Source organism: Miscanthus floridulus, chromosome 3, assembly GCF_019320115.1.
Source record: "Miscanthus floridulus cultivar M001 chromosome 3, ASM1932011v1, whole genome shotgun sequence".
Taxonomy (NCBI): Eukaryota; Viridiplantae; Streptophyta; class Magnoliopsida; order Poales; family Poaceae; genus Miscanthus; species Miscanthus floridulus.
In genome coordinates, this window is record NC_089582.1 from 109,569,214 (window position 1) to 109,587,066 (window position 17,853).

The following is a 17,853-nucleotide window of genomic DNA, read 5'->3' on the forward strand; positions in this document are numbered from 1 at the left end:
ACATCTCATAGAATCTAGTTAGGCTTGCATAGCTAGACAAACGTATCAGTGCCCCTGTAATTCCCGAGCATACGTGATAAGAGATCGATTATTCACTGTTCATAGGATACCTCGTACCCGAACTAGTATAAATATATATCTCATGTGCTACCCATCTAATTCCCTGCATACAAAATGCATTGTCGATGAGAATTTCTTTGGCATGGAGGCTTGGCTAAGTATTAGCAAATCCGTTGGCCCACATGTTTAGATCTTTAGGGACTAAAGATTAGCCAACTAGTTGTTAATACCATGGATCCAAACAGGACGATGCTCCCGTTCCAAACTAACTTCCTGCCATTGCTTCATGGTGTTTGCAACATTTGATTAGAGAAGTTTGATTTATGTAAGTGTCGGTGTGAAAAGTGACCAACTAGTAAATATTTGTCGTTTTGCCGTACATTGTGATCAGATGTGGCCTAGCAATCAATGACATAGGGTTTATACTGGTTAAGGCAACGTGCCCTACGTCCAGTCTGAGTCAGTCGGTGACTTTATTCCTGAGCCTAGGTGCTTGAAGTTTGCTGTGGGGTTACAAACAAGAGAGAGTAAGATGGGGGGTATCAGAGGTCTGGTCGGACTCTGGACCGAAGGGCCAAGAGTGACGGGAGCTCCAACATACGCTCTGTCTGGCTTTAGAGTTCTAGAGCCAGGCAAAGAGAATCGTCTGTTGTCTATGTGAATCGCTAGAATCATGAATGAATCGATCATCCTTTTGAAGAGAGCACATCCCCTTTTATAGATGAAGGGGACAACTTTACAAGAGAGAGAGAGAGAGTGTGTGGGAGAGAGAGAGAGTGTGAGAAAGAAAGTGTGTGTGCTACCTAGTCTTGTTGCCCACGCTGTCGAGTACAAGGCAGTTTGTCGACGCCCACAACACTGTTGATGGCTAGATGCATGTGTTTGGTTCCACTGTCTTCTTCTAGTATGGCAAATGTCGGCGCCTACCATCATGTAGGATAAATGTCGGCGCCCACAACACTGTTGGTGTTTTGACATATCTGGAAGGATATAAAGTACCCTTCTAACATGACCTGACAGTACCATCCTGCAGGTGTGTAGGGTACGGTCCTTGGTATTACGGTTGACTAGAGCACTCTGCCTTACTTGCTCTGTCCGTTTCCTAGGTCTTCACTAAGTGGGTGTCCTCGGTCGGTCTTTCCCTAGTCGGTTCTGGCCTCTCGGTCGGAGAAGAGCTGTAAGTAGAGGTTCGGTGTATTCCCGGTCGGAGAAGACGGTCAAAGTCAAAAGCGAGTGCCATCCCTCCTTGGCCAGGCCTTCCAGTCGGAGAGGCGGGCTGGAGTCAGAAGCGAGCGAGCCCTTTTGGTCGGAGAGGCGGCCGGAGTTGGAAGCGAGTGAGACCTTCTGGTCGAAGAGCGCGGGCCAAAGTCAGAAGTGAGCGAGGGCTTCCAATCGGAGAGGCATGCCAAAGTCAGAAGCGAGAGCCATTCCTCTCCTTGGTCAGGCCTTCTAGTCAGAGACTAGATATGGCCTGTCGTTAGGTTTTTGGGCTAGCCTAGGAGTTACGCATCGTTTACAACATCGTCTGCTAGCCTAAGCTTTTACTGGGAAGCAGGTCCATGAGGGACCCTGGGTTTATGAACCCAACAGGAGCCTAGAGCCCCCGGGCGATTCGGGTAGAATCGTCTAGGGGATTTTTGTCTTGACAGCAGGTGTGCATGAGTGCACCCATGGGTGTAGCCCCGGGCGATTCGGGGAGAATCGTCTAGGGGGGTTTTTGTGTTGCCAATGGAGGAATTTTTGTTTTGACAGCGGGTGCACGCGAGCGCACCCACGAGGGTAGCCTCCGAGCCTGCATCCGACTGGTGAGTCGGTTGGAGGCTGAGCATCTTGGTACTCTTTTCCTGAGGCTGCAGACTGTTTTTTGGGGTGTTCACCCGTGTTTGTCCCACCCGTGACCTGCGTGATCGGTTGATTTCTCGAGTCAGTGTCGGGTGACCTGAGCCCCTAAGCCCTATTGGGCTTGGTAGGGGTTGGTCTGGTTCTGTGCATTACCCTATCTATGGTTTTTTCATAACCGAAGGGGCTGAGCTAACGTCGCTTGCCTCGATGGCTCGAGTGACACTGTAACACCCCTGGTGTTTAGCTTACACATTTGCACTGCATTTCATAAACATGAGCATCATGCATCCATTCGTGAACTTATAGCACATGAAACATAATTTCAAAACATTGCAACGTGTTGTATATTTCATGTGTGTTGTTCTTTTATGAAATGTAAAGTGTGCAACACTTAAGTGCAACATGTGCCACTCACTTAGTGAAACAAGATTAGTTAATACTATGCAACAAGATCATGAAACATGTGAAACATGACTATGAAACATTTGCAACATTTCTTGTGTTTTTCATTGTTTCAGTACATACCTTGCTTGATTATTGTGTGACCAATGTATGGTGTGGCTAAAAACTCTTTTAAGAAACGTAGTTACACCTAGAATGTCATTTGGGACATTATTCATGTTGATCAATTTGCCTAATTAGGTTTCCAAGTCATGGTTGACCAATTTGGACCCCTAGAGCTCCTGTGTTTGACTGTTTAAAAAGTGTAGCTTAGGATGTTTGCATGTCTGGGCAACCTAAAGCAAAGTTGTAGAGAATTATATAAGGAACAAACTTTGTTTAGAAGTCAAGTCTTGAAAATGTGCACAACATGTTCAAAAAGGTCCCACAAGTCAGATTTGAAGGTGGAGTCAACACTTGAAAATTTTGCTAAGTCTTAACTGCCATTTCAGTTTGAATGGGCCGACTTTGGCTTGATATAACTCTTAATCCATGGAGAACTGGCTGTTGATTGCTAAACCAAAGTTGTAGCCCTACTATAACTCTACAACTTTCATGAACATTGTTTCCACTGATTCGCCACGAATTGAGAAATCAAACACAATCAATTAACGCTGTCAGTCGGTGAATGGAGCACTGAATGGCGAGCTACAGTGTTCACCGATTCAGAAAACGCTCGACGCGTGTGTGCCGCGCGTCGCCGGTCGCCTGAGCTTGCTGCCACGTGCCGCGGACGCCCTAGCAAGGCCAGCCACGACGGGCACACTCACACGCACCTGCCCGACCAGTTCGCAGTTCAAATTTTCATTTGCATCGCCTCCACCGCAAGCAGCGACCGAGCTCAGCGCCCGCCATTGCTGCCGAGTGAGCTTCGCCGTCGCCGAGCTCGCGAACCACTGCAAAAACATGAACTCCGTCTTCACCATAGCTCCGCCGTGTCCTCCTCTACCTTCTCCACCTCCTAGCTGCGCCATTCGTGCTTTGGTAAGGTCACAGTGACCATTTCCGCCGTCACCGCCATGGGCGTGACCTCGCCGGAGATGAGGCCGCCGTGGCCGGGGTAGCTAGGAATCGTCCTATCCCTGTTTCTTTGCCGTGTTAGCACCGTGGCGACTTCTGGTAGCTCACGCCGTGCTCGGTTGAGCTAGCCGTGGCTTGCCGTCGCCGGCAGCTCGCGACGGAGCTCTGCCGTGCCGCCATCACCGGCGATGAGCCACCTCCGTTAGGTCATAGCTCGAGCTAGTCGCACCAATCGATTCACCGCATCACGTAGATCATGTAGGTAACCCTGGTGTCATCGGAGCTCTCGCCGTCGGCGAGCTACGCCGTCTTCCGTGCGTCGCAGCCGCCTCCTCTGCTTTGCTGTCGCTGACCAGTGGGGTCGGCTGACAGCCGGGTCCCACATGTCAGTGGCTGTTGTTCTTAAGGATAGTTCAAAAATACAGTTTTGATTGCTTATTTGATATTTTTGTATCTCCTGTTATGTAGATCCAAATTGGATGGTTCCAATTTTGTGAGACTCATAGTTAGGTCTAGTATTTAAGAAAAATATGTCTTGAGCATATTATGTAGAAATTTTGGATGAATTAAATAGGAACTTGAAAAGTGTTTTTGTATGCATGCAAACTTGTTTAAATCATATCTTGAGTTTCTGTGATCCAAAAATTATGAAATTTGGTGGGTAAGCTAGTATTGTATAGTAGAAGCTCTGGTTAAAATTTGAGAGTCATTTCATGTGTAGTTTTTGAGTTATAGATTTTCTTTTTATCATTGGTAGATACTTGGGTGAATTTTAGTAAATTAATTATGAATCCTATGGCCATGAAACTTGGTATGTAGTATCTTGGTACCTTATAGATGGTAGGAAAAATATGAAATCTGTTGCTTGACACTTTTCACTAAGGTTTCCTAATTATGCCATTTTAAGCCATTCTACCTTACCATTTTTGTGTAGGCTGTTGTACTTACTAAAATGGTGTGAAATTTTTATGGTAGTCTACTTAGGGCATGTAGGGTCTACTGTAATTTTTGTAGATTTAATGGTGTAGCTTTCATATATGTTTACCATTTTCTCTAATTAATTAAATAAATTAAGAAAGGTATTAGAGGAAATGTTTTGGTGATGAAACCCCTACTTTCTGGTGTTCTTGTAATATGTGTCATATGTCAGTAAAGTTGGTTTTGTCCAATTAAGTGTTTATATTATAAGTTAATAATTATTTGTTTGCATCATGTCCCTCTGGACAGATCTGGGGACTTTAGAAAGCTCCCCATGATAATTTGGTTTTCTGTGATTGTGATTAATACAAAAGTTGTATATAATTTATGTGTCTAGCTCCTATCAAAATTTGAGGGCATTTGGCCCAGTAGTTTAGAAACTACAGCTATTTAAAGTTGGTTCCAGTCTTTGCTTATTCTCTGCCTTGTGAGGACAGAGTTCTGTTGATTTATGAATTTGAGCTGGTAAAGGTGTGAATCATGCTTCGAGGTCTGAAAATGAATTGCATACAATTTCATAAGCTTTCCAGATTTTCTTGTTGCATGTCATTTGGAATTATAAATCTCCAGTTATGACTAGTTTACTGCACCGCTACATAGTATTCATTTTGCTGAAATACAAATGCTTGAATGTATGTCGTTGCAAGGTTCTCGTTGATTGTTTAGGGGTTAGCCTAACTTAAGAATATGCTTAGGTGCAGGTGCTAGGTCATTAATGGAAGATGAGCAATTATACCTTAGGTTGTATAAACGTGGTAAGTGAAAGTGATTTGAATAGGGCTTAAGTTGGAATATGCAAACTACGGCGAACATGTGCATTCCCCGAGCATCCCCGACATTCGTACATGTGCATCCATGATATTTATCTTGCGCATTCATGCAATAGGTGTGCCGGAGGGAGTGACGTTGCTGGAGTTCGAGGGAGCCAACCAGGAGGAGGAACCCGAGGTGCAGGAAGCCGACGAAGCAGTCACCGCGGAGGAATTGCCCGAGTGCCCTGACCACCAGCCTTCCTCGTTCCTGAAAGGCAAGCTCCGAAGCATATTAAGCCTCCTATGTTTTCACAAATACATTGAGTATCTTTTATTGTTGATGATGCATTAAGTATAGGAATTGGTTGAAACCAATTGCTGCATTATATCCTTCCTTGTCCAGATATCGCACTGGAATCCTATTAAGTTCAGGAACGGGTTAAATGCTTAGCCATGCTTAGTGCGGTAGAAGTCAGGTGATTTCCTGTCACCTGCGAGCTTTAGGATGAGGTGGATCACGGTTGGCTATATTTGCTATCGTGGAAAAGAACCATGTAAATAATGAATTAAGACCGGGCGGGGTCTTGTGTAGGTTTGAACATAGTGACTCCGTCTAAGTCGTTTAAGGACCGATACGTTGTACGTCCTCATGTCATGTTGAACGCAGCCTAACACTTAGCTGGCCGGATAAGTCGTTCCGACCGTGAAGCCTAGTAGCTCGATTCAGGCCGGGAACGCGAGCAGTGGCGGCACTCTGGAGGTAGTAAGGATGTGCGGAGAGCCATTGGCATAAGTCCAAGGCAGGTTAGAGTCCCGAACAACCTTGGCAGAGTGGTTCTCTAAGAATGCCGATCTGTTCGGACCCGCGACTCTTGAATTGTACCAAAGGTGACTTGTTGCAACCCTGACGGGGGAAGCAGGGTTTGTGTTTAGGAATACCCCTCCAGCTGGATAGGAATCGATTCGAATCGCCGTCTCTCCCGGATAGTGAGAACTTGACTGAGCAGCGGCAACGTAGATTCAATTAATTTAACGATATGGTTAAATGGATGATGATAAGGTTGCCACAATGAATACCTGATATGGTTATTAATGTTTGCACCCTAATAAAATGATTGCTTAGTACAGGTGCTAATATAGATGACAGGTTAATGGCTAAAAAGTTACTGCTAGTTCAGGTTAAGAGTTGATCAATATTACTTATGCTTTTCTGCAAAAAGAAAATGTCAGCCAGCTCCACTACATTAAGCTATGCATAATCCTTGGTGTCATTTGTTTGGTTTTCGACGGGTAAGTCTAGCTGAGTACATTACCGTACTCAGGGTTTATTCCCTCTTGTTGCAGATGACCTCCTATATCAGGGATTCTGCAAGTATTGTCTCCACCCGGCGGGTGATGAGGACTAGATCATGGGCATGATCTCCTTTCTCTTATCTGAATGCTTTTGCGGTCTGTGATCAGCGAACCAGTATGTGTATTTGAACTCGGTGTGTGAGTTAAACTATTTGCTTCCGCATGTTTTACAAGACTCGTTTTGTAATAACAATGACTCTGTGATGATGTAATCTATTTGCGAACATCTGTGAAATGTTGTAACGTATGATATGTTATGTTGGATTACTGTGATCTTGGTTGTATGCAAGTTGGTTTGAAATCCTTCGAGATTTCGGTTGACTACCGGGTTTATATGGGCTCAAGTTCGAGAATTTGATCGTTCCGGCGATTGTTTTTGTACTTGTGCTCTTATAAATTGGTCGGTTCTGTGACAGCTGGTATCAGAGCTAGATTCAACATTAAACATGTCTTACGGCTATTTAAAACAAAAGTTTTTTTGTTGTAAAAATGGTTTTCAAACTTATAATTATATATATAAGTGTTCAAAAATCAAAAAAAAATTTTTGGTATACTGGTGATCACATCCCTTATAGCCCACTTAAGGACTTCTAGGTGGCTTATATATAATTACTAACTTGGGGGAATCAATTGTCTCTATTTCGTCGTCCATGCGGCGTGATATTACATGGATACCATTCGTTTGAATGGTAATGTATGGATCAATTGCCTCTACGCTAAGGTAAGAGTGAGTTGTGAGAGCATGACCGTCCAACCGTCGGTCTAGGGGAGAGCTAGTTGTGGTTACTGGAGTATTTACATGTTGCATACATGTATATATGAAAGTACTTAATTGTGGGTATATTTGTTGGGTAGCTTGGATACCGAAGTATATATATCGGGGGATGTATATATGGAGAGTATCTTAGTACTACTTGTGTAATTAGCATTATATCTTGTTGGGTTGGGCTGCAATGAAGTTTTTCTGCAGGTACGCTAACAACGCACCGTGTAGATCGACTAGTTACCGCTAATTGAGAGAACGTATGTATGCCACCGTATAGTCCGCTAAAGCTTAAATTTTCTTAGGTTTGGGAGGACGTACGGAACGAGCATGCATCATATTCACTCATGACATTCATATTGCATTACTCCCTCCCTTATAATTGCTTATCCCAAGTATAAAGTGAAATCTCTCGGAAAGAAGTTAGAAGGAGAGGAATACCCAGAAGAAGTCCAAGGTGTCTCCAATGTGGACAGTAATCACTTCGACGAGTAGTTCGTTAGCAAGTCTCACGAGTTAAGCTTTTGCAGTCATACTGGTAATGTACTTTAATTCGCTCCCTTCGGGATGCGTAACGTTGGTGAAGTTTAAAACTTGTCATATTGGAATGCACTGCATATGGCGCTAGTAATCTACTTGATGATGTGGGGATTGGAGAATGAATTATTGCCTCTGTTTATTGTATGAAGTTTTTATTCTCGTCAGTAAATACAGTTTGGCACGATTGTATTGTTCCCCTCTAATGTGCTGACATCATCAATAATTACTGGTTGCGCATTGTGTAGATGCCTCGTACTCGTTCCACCGGTGCGAGTGATGATGATGATCTTCCGCCACCACCACCCACACCCACGGAACTAATAGCAATGCTTGCGGAAGGACAGCGCACTATGGCCGAGGCCCTCCGTATGATTGCGAATCGTGATGGCCGTGGTCCACGCCAAGGACCAGATCCAAATCAGTACAGTGATTTCAAGGATTTTCTTGACACGAAACCCCCAATCTTCAAGGAGGCTGAGGAGCCTCTACAAGCTGATGAGTGGTTGAATACTCTCGAGCAGAAGTTCCATCTGCTCCGCTTGACTAAGGTGCTAAAAACTGAGTACGCATCGCACCAACTTCATGGGCCTGCTGGCATTTGGTGGAGTCATCATCGGTCCACTATGCCTGCTAATGCCCAAATCACATGGGATCAGTTCAAGTTTGCTTTCAGGGGAAATTACATTCCTCCTAGTCTTATGGCGATCAAACATACAGAGTTCATGAAGCTGACTCAGGGAAACAAGAGCCTGAACGAATACCTGCAAGCTTTCAACAACCTTGCAAGGTATGCTACCGAGTTTGTGGACACAGATGCCAAGAAGATTGCAAGCTTCAAGCGGGGACTTAGCCCCAAACTAATGAAGACCATGGGAAATTGCAAGTGCGCTCATTTTAATGAGTTTGTGAGTGATGCTTTATCGCAAGAGAACAACAATGCTGTGTATGCTGCTTCAAAAAGTCATAAGAGGGCCTATGAGGCGGGTGCCTCACAATCTAAGGCTCCCATCGCACAAAAGGCTCCATTCCGTCCTCCAGCATCAGCCGCCAAGTTTCGCCCCCCGCAGAAGAAGAATCCCACCAAGACTGGGTTTCGCAAGGCATTTACAGTTGCTCTTCCCAAGGGCACTACCAGTCAGGGCAGTTCCAGGGCTCCACCCAGCAACATGTCGTGCTGGAACTACAATAAGACAGGCCACTGGGCAAGGGAATGCCCTTACCCTAAGAAGAATAATTACCAGGGTGGCCGTCAAGGACAAGTGAACCACACTAATATTACTGAGATCCCTTCAGGTGAGGTAGTGACTGCCGATAAGTTTCTGATTGACCAACACCCCGCAGTTGTACTATTTGATTCAGGTGCTTCGCATTCCTTCATTAGTCCATCATTTGCATCCAAGTTTATGCAGAAAACATATACTGTTGAGGGTGAGGGTTATTGTATTAGGGCTGCCAGTGGTATTATCCCAACCAAGCTGGTAGTTGGGGACGTACAATTTGAGATAAAGGGGCAAAGTTATCAGGTTGATTTGGTAGTTTTACCGGGGCTAGGTATCGATGTGATATTAGGAATGAACTGGATGAGCCGTCATGGAGTGCTTATTGATACGTCGACTAGAGTAGTCATGCTCAGAGATCCTAGTAATCAGGAGGGTTTTCTAGTACAGTTACCCAAGGACATCAATCTTTCTTGCACGACCAATGCGGTGCAAGCAAAGTCTCTGGCAGATATCCCTGTCGTGTGTGACTTTCCGGATGTTTTTCCTGATGATTTGCCTAGATTGCCCCTAGATCGAGAAGTAGAATTCAAGATAGAGTTGCTTCCTAGTACAGCTCCCATATCTAGAAGGCCATATAGAATGCCTCCCAATGAACTAGCTAAACTCAAGACCCAGTTGAATGAACTGCTATAGAAAGGCCTTATCCGCCCTAGTTCATCTCCGTGGGGGTGCCCAGCCATCTTTGTGAAGAAGAAGGATCAATCTCTACGCATGTGTGTAGATTATAGACCCTTGAATGCAGTTACAATCAAGAATAAGTACCCTCTGCCATGCATAGATATCTTGTTTGATCAGTTATCTAAAGCAAAAGTCTTTTCTAAGATTGATTTGAGATCTGGGTATCATCAAATCAAAATTCGGCCTGAGGATGTCCCAAAAACTGCATTCTCTACAAGATATGGTCTGTATGAATACCTTGTTATGTCTTTTGGATTGACAAATGTCCCCGCACATTTTACATATCTGATGAATTCAGTGTTTATGCCTGAGTTGGACAAATTTGTGGTGGTATTCATAGATGATATCCTGGTCTATTCTGAGAATGAAGAAGATCATATTGAACATTTGCGGGTGGTTCTTACTAGATTGCGAGAACATCAGCTGTATGCAAAGTTCAGCAAATGTGAATTTTGGCTTCGTGAGGTACCTTTTCTTGGACACGTGTTGTCCGATGGTGGAATTATGGTTGATCCCACCAAGGTGCAAGAAGTATTGAACTGGAAGGCTCCCATCTCGGTGCACGAGGTTCGGAGTTTTCTGGGGTTGGCTGGCTATTATCGTCGCTTCATCCCGGATTTCTCTAAAATCGCCAAGCCTATGACTCGATTTGCTACAAAAAGACATGAAGTTTGTCTGGACTCCTGAGTGTGATGCGGCTTTCCATACCCTGCGAACTCTTCTAACATCGGCTCCGGTTTTGGCACAACCGGATATCGAGAAACCTTTTGATGTGTTCTGTGATGCATCAGGTATTGGGTTAGGAGGTGTTCTTATGCAAGAGGGTAGAGTCATCGCTTATACCTCTTGCCAACTTCGGAAGCATGAAGTGAATTATCCAACGCATGACTTGGAACTCGCTGCAGTTGTTCATGCTTTGAAGGCCTGGAGACATTATCTACTTGGCAATGTGTGCAACATCTACACTGATCACAAAAGCCTCAAGTACATCTTCACTCAACCAGAGTTAAATATGCGTCAGAGAAGATGGCTCGAGTTGATCAAGGATTATAACCTTCAAGTGCACTATCACCCTGGCAAGGCAAACGTCGTCGCGGATGCCTTAAGCAGAAAGTCTCATTGCCACTCGTTGATTGAGAGTGATGTCCATTTGTCAAAGCTTCTTCATCCTGCAGTCCTACACAACATCACTGTCAGTTGTACTCTACAGAGTTGAATTATCGAGCTACAGAAGACAGATGCAGGTGTGTTTCACATCAAGCGCAAGATGAAAGAGCAAGAAACCAAACATTTTCGAGTAGATGAGGAAGGCGTGTTATGGTTCAAGGATAGGTTAGTAGTTCCGAAGGATAGAGAGCTCAGAAACCAAATCATATCCGAAGCTCATTCCTCTAAACTATCTATTCATCCTGGTAGTAGTAAAATGTATCATGATTTAAAGCCTCGATTTTGGTGGACCAAAATGAAGAAAGAGATAGCCGCTTTTGTGGCTAGGTGTGACACTTGTTGTCGGGTCAAGGCGGTACACATGAAAGCTGGATTACTTCAGCCACTCTCTATTCCAGGTTGGAAATGGGAAGAGATAAGTATGGATTTTATAGTTGGACTCCCTACCACTCAAAGGAATTTTAACTCAATTTGGGTAATTGTGGACCGACTGACCAAGTCGGCACACTTTATTCCTGTCCGCATAGACTTTCGTCCAACCGACTATGCGGAGTTGTACTTCAACCAGATAGTCCGACTTCATGGGATCCCTCGTACTATTGTCTCAGATAGAGGACCACAGTTCACTGCTCGCTTTTGGGAGCACTTACACGGATTATTAGGGACTAAGCTCGTAAGAAGTTCTGCCTATCATCCGCAAACCAATGGGCAAACTGAACGGGTGAATCAAATCTTAGAAGATATGTTGAGAGCTTGTGTCATCTCGGCTAAGGGCTCATGGGAAAAATTGTTGCCCCTAGCTGAATTCTCGTACAATAATAGTTATCAAGAGAGCATAAAGATGGCACCATTTGAAGCTTTGTATGGCCGAAAGTGTAGAACCCCGTTGAACTGGGTAGAAGCCGGTGAAAGGAGATATTATGGAATTGATTTCGTTCAAGAAGCCGAAGAACAAGTCCGTACTATCCAAACCCACATGGCCGCAGCTCAAGCTAGGCAGAAGAGTTATGCTGATCAACGTAGGAAACCTATTGAGTTCGAAGTTGGAGACTTCGTTTATCTGAAAGTCTCACCTATGAAGAGTGTCCAACGCTTTGGTGTGAAGCGAAAGCTTGCGCCGAGATATGTTGGTCCGTTTGAAATCATTGGACAAAGTGGTAAAGTGGCGTACAAGATTCAATTACCTCCTGAGATGAGTGCTATCTTCAATGTCTTTCATGTATCCCAATTAAAGAAATGTCTTCGCATCCCTGAAGAGAGAGTTCCATTGGGGGATATCGAGTTAAAATCAGATTTGACCTTTGAAGAAAAGCCGGTTCGAGTGATTGACACTCATGAGCGAGTGACTCGGAGTCGGGTAGTCAAGTTCTATAAAGTCATGTGGAGCAATCAGGGTAGTGAACGCGATGCAACGTGGGAAAGGGAAGACTATTTGAGGGATGGTTATAAGGAATTCTATCAACAATGGTACGCTTTTCAAATCTCGGGACGAGATTTTTATAAGGGGGGAGGGCTGTAACACCCCTGGTGTTTAGCTTACACATTTGCACTGCATTTCATAAACATGAGCATCATGCATCCATTCGTGAACTTATAGCACATGAAACATAATTTCGAAACATTGCAACGTGTTGTATATTTCATGTGTGTTGTTCTTTTATGAAATGTAAAGTGTGCAACACTTAAGTGCAACATGTGCCACTCACTTAGTGAAACAAGATTAGTTAATACTATGCAACAAGATCATGAAACATGTGAAACATGACTATGAAACATTTGCAACATTTCTTGTGTTTTTCATTGTTTCAGTACATACCTTGCTTGATTATTGTGTGACCAATGTATGGTGTGGCTAAAAACACTTTTAAGAAACGTAGTTACACCTAGAATGTCATTTGGGACATTATTCATGTTGATCATTTTGCCTAATTAGGTTTCCAAGTCATGGTTGACCAATTTGGACCCCTAGAGCTCCTGTGTTTGACTGTTTAAAAAGTGTAGCTTAGGATGTTTGCATGTCTGGGCAACCTAAAGCAAAGTTGTAGAGAATTATATAAGGAACAAACTTTGTTTAGAAGTCAAGTCTTGAAAATGTGCGCAACATGTTCAAAAAGGTCCCACAAGTCAGATTTGAAGGTGGAGGTCAAACACTTGAAAATTTTGCTAAGTCTTAACTGCCATTTCAGTTTGAATGGGCCGACTTTGGCTTGATATAACTCTTAATCCATGGAGAACTGGCTGTTGATTGCTAAACCAAAGTTGTAGCCCTACTATAACTCTACAACTTTCATGAACATTGTTTCCACTGATTCGCCACGAATTGAGAAATCAAACACAATCAATTAACGCTGTCAGTCGGTGAATGGAGCACTGAATGGCGAGCTACAGTGTTCACCGATTCAGAAACGCTCGACGCGTGTGTGCCGCGCGTCGCCGGTCGCCTGAGCTTGCTTCCACGTGCCGCGGACACCCTGGCAAGGCCAGCCACGACGGGCACACTCACACGCACCTGCCCGACCAGTTCGCAGTTCAAATTTTCATTTGCATCGCCTCCATCGCAAGCAGCGACCGAGCTCAGCGCCCGCCATTGCTTGCCCGAGCGAGCTTCGCCGTCGCCGAGCTCGCGAACCACTGCAAAACGCGAACTCCGTCTTCACCATAGCTCCGCCGTGTCCTCCTCTACCCTTCTCCACCTCCTAGCTGCGCCATTCATGCTTTGGTAAGGTCACAGTGACCATTTCCGCCGTCACCGCCATGGGCGTGACCTCGCCGGAGATGAGGCCGCCGTGGCCGGGGTAGCTAGGAATCGTCCCGTCCCTGTTTCTTTGCCGTGTTAGCACCATGGCGGACTTCTGGTAGCTCACGCCGTGCTCGGTTGAGCTAGCCGTGGCTTGCCGTCGCCGGTAGCTCGCGACGGAGCTCTGCCGTGCCGCCATCACCGGCGACGAGCCACCTCCGTTAGGTCATAGCTCGAGCTAGTCGCACCAATCGATTCACCGCATCATGTAGATCATGTAGGTAACCCTGGTGTCACCGGAGCTCTCGCCGTCGGCGAGCTACGCCGTCTTCCGTGCGTCGCAGCCGCCTCCTCTGCTTTGCTGTCGCTGACCAGTGGGGTCGGCTGACAGCCGGGGTCCCACATGTCAGTGGCTGTTGTTCTTAAGGATAGTTCAAAAATACAGTTTTGATTGCTTATTTGATATTTTTGTATCTCCTGTTATGTAGATCCAAATTGGATGGTTCCAATTTTGTGAGACTCACAGTTAGGTCTAGTATTTAAGAAAAATATGTCTTGAGCATATTATGTAGAAATTTTGGATGAATTAAATAGGAACTTGAAAAGTGTTTTTGTACTAATTATTACTTTATTAGGAACGAGGTTATATAAATCAACTTATTCCTCAAAACAAACAAAAAAAGAGTGAAATGATAATGGACTACCTCATTTCACACATCAAACACCCCCCTAGCCACCCGATGTGACCGTACCCAAGACTTGTGGAAATGGACTACTTTAAGAGACAAAACAATCCACTTATAGAAATTGATTTTCATTCATAGTTCACTTTCAAACTAAAACAAACTAGAATTTTAAAACCAAAATTCTGACTCTTTTACCCCTCTTTGATAGTCCTAGGATATTACGGGCATCTATTTTCAACTGATTACATTACCATACAACATCAAACTACATAAATAAGATTATTACAATGGTTTGGATACAAGCCCTTGGCGCTAAAATCAAACAAAAACATCGATGTTCTATTCGTAGCAACAAAGCTTGGCGAATCTCCTAATCCATAGGCATCCTTGAGTGTAGACGTGAACCCATACTAATTCCAACATCACTGCAAGTCCGAAAATCTACACACCACGTAATAGATATGTGTAGGCCATGGTCATCACCAATGAGATATAGGGGAAATAGAAAATTAACTAGAAGCAGTGTATGGTCTATGTCAAAGGTGTGACAGACGATTCTCTGCCACACCTTAGAAAGTTGGTGGAAACAAAATGAACTAGCGAATGGTAGGTGTGTCGCGATGCGCTAAACGAAATGCATGACGAAAGGTGTGGTGCGGGAGGTATGCCGTGGCATGGTGACCTTTGATAGCAAAACCAAACAAACCCTAGATCTTTAGCATCTTGATGTAGATCGGGTAAATCTAGATCCATCTAACATAAAATAACTCCCTACAACTAAGATTGATTGATACAGACATGAAAATGCATTTCGAACCCCAAATAGGAGCATCACATTTAGTCATTAGTGATAGGCCTATAACTTATAAGCCTCACCATGCCATAGGTAAAGCTGCATAGTGACAGGAGATAGTTGATGCCCATCACCACTGCACTAACAAGTGATTGACAATTAACTCATCACTTTTGAGTCTGTTGCCTTTGTAGGATCGAGATGGCGACTAAAGGGAGCTACATAGTGATAGGAGTTAGTTGATACCCATCACTACTTGCCTTTACCACAAGTCTAGGTGCAGACATGGGATAGAGCTAAACCAATTGGCTTGGTTAGAAAGATTGGCCAGACCGTGGGGTACAGCCGAACCAACGTTCCCTAGCGGAGTCATCCAAAAGTGTGTTGACTCGAATTAGGTCACCACACTAGTAAGGAGCTAGATCGCTTGGTATAGGCAGGCCAAAGATTAGACAAGCCAACCCTCAAGTTGGTTGACGCCTATAGTGTGCTCACAGATGAATACTTTATCTGGTGCCTCCAACAATGAGCGTGATACACAAGACAAGTCACCAGAGGAACCTCGTCAGGAGCATGATACACAAGACACGCCAATGAAGTCTCTTGAAACCCAAAACCCCACTTGCCCAGGGGGACCCTATTGGGGTGTGTGTGTGGTGGCTATGGGGTGCCCTAGCTGGCTTGATCGCTCTAGAGCTTCATCATTGTTGATCCACCGACCATGTAGCAGAGATGAAGAATGAGGAGAGGTAATAGATGGGAAAAGGGTAAAAGAGAGGTAGTAGATTAATTTTGTCGATTGTGTAGTTAGATTACCTCAATCGTCAATAATATTCTAATATATAGAGGGGTGGTTTTATCCTAGTAGGACACCTTTCTCAAACGAAACCTACAAGTTTCCCATGATATTGGGCTAGTTTAGATCAAGTAAAACTCAATCTAGACTCAAAAAACTAGCCAGGTGTAAGGTCCTAAATGGCTAGAGGGGGTGAAAAGTCTATAAAAAATCAACAAAATCACTAGATAGAATTCATTAGTACAACAAATGGCAAAATGCAATTTTGCTCTAGCGCTACTTTGTGTTGCAAGCCACCTATCCAAACAATTCTAGTTGATTATAATCTCTAGGCACACAAAGACTAAGTCACTAATTCTACGACCAGGATCCAATAGATTTCCATGTAACTGACTTAATAGTCAACATCTCATAGAATCTAGTTAGGCTTGCATAGCTAGACAAACGTATCAGTGCCCCTGTAATTCCCGAGCATACGTGATAAGAGATCGATTATTCACTGTTCATAGGATACCTCGTACCCGAACTAGTATAAATATATATCTCATGTGCTACCCATCTAATTCCCTGCATACAAAATGCATTGTCGATGAGAATTTCTTTGGCATGGAGGCTTGGCTAAGTATTAGCAAATCCGTTGGCCCACATGTTTAGATCTTTAGGGACTAAAGATTAGCCAACTAGTTGTTAATACCATGGATCCAAACAGGACGATGCTCCCGTTCCAAACTAACTTCCTGCCATTGCTTCATGGTGTTTGCAACATTTGATTAGAGAAGTTTGATTTATGTAAGTGTCGGTGTGAAAAGTGACCAACTAGTAAATATTTGTCGTTTTGCCGTACATTGTGATCAGATGTGGCCTAGCAATCAATGACATAGGGTTTATACTGGTTAAGGCAACGTGCCCTACGTCCAGTCTGAGTCAGTCGGTGACTTTATTCCTGAGCCTAGGTGCTTGAAGTTTGCTGTGGGGTTACAAACAAGAGAGAGTAAGATGGGGGGTATCAGAGGTCTGGTCGGACTCTGGACCGAAGGGCCAAGAGTGACGGGAGCTCCAACATACGCTCTGTCTGGCTTTAGAGTTCTAGAGCCAGGCAAAGAGAATCGTCTGTTGTCTATGTGAATCGCTAGAATCATGAATGAATCGATCATCCTTTTGAAGAGAGCACATCCCCTTTTATAGATGAAGGGGACAACTTTACAAGAGAGAGAGAGAGAGTGTGTGGGAGAGAGAGAGAGTGTGAGAAAGAAAGTGTGTGTGCTACCTAGTCTTGTTGCCCACGCTGTCGAGTACAAGGCAGTTTGTCGACGCCCACAACACTGTTGATGGCTAGATGCATGTGTTTGGTTCCACTGTCTTCTTCTAGTATGGCAAATGTCGGCGCCTACCATCATGTAGGATAAATGTCGGCGCCCACAACACTGTTGGTGTTTTGACATATCTGGAAGGATATAAAGTACCCTTCTAACATGACCTGACAGTACCATCCTGCAGGTGTGTAGGGTACGGTCCTTGGTATTACGGTTGACTAGAGCACTCTGCCTTACTTGCTCTGTCCGTTTCCTAGGTCTTCACTAAGTGGGTGTCCTCGGTCGGTCTTTCCCTAGTCGGTTCTGGCCTCTCGGTCGGAGAAGAGCTGTAAGTAGAGGTTCGGTGTATTCCCGGTCGGAGAAGACGGTCAAAGTCAAAAGCGAGTGCCATCCCTCCTTGGCCAGGCCTTCCAGTCGGAGAGGCGGGCTGGAGTCAGAAGCGAGCGAGCCCTTTTGGTCGGAGAGGCGGCCGGAGTTGGAAGCGAGTGAGACCTTCTGGTCGAAGAGCGCGGGCCAAAGTCAGAAGTGAGCGAGGGCTTCCAATCGGAGAGGCATGCCAAAGTCAGAAGCGAGAGCCATTCCTCTCCTTGGTCAGGCCTTCTAGTCAGAGACTAGATATGGCCTGTCGTTAGGTTTTTGGGCTAGCCTAGGAGT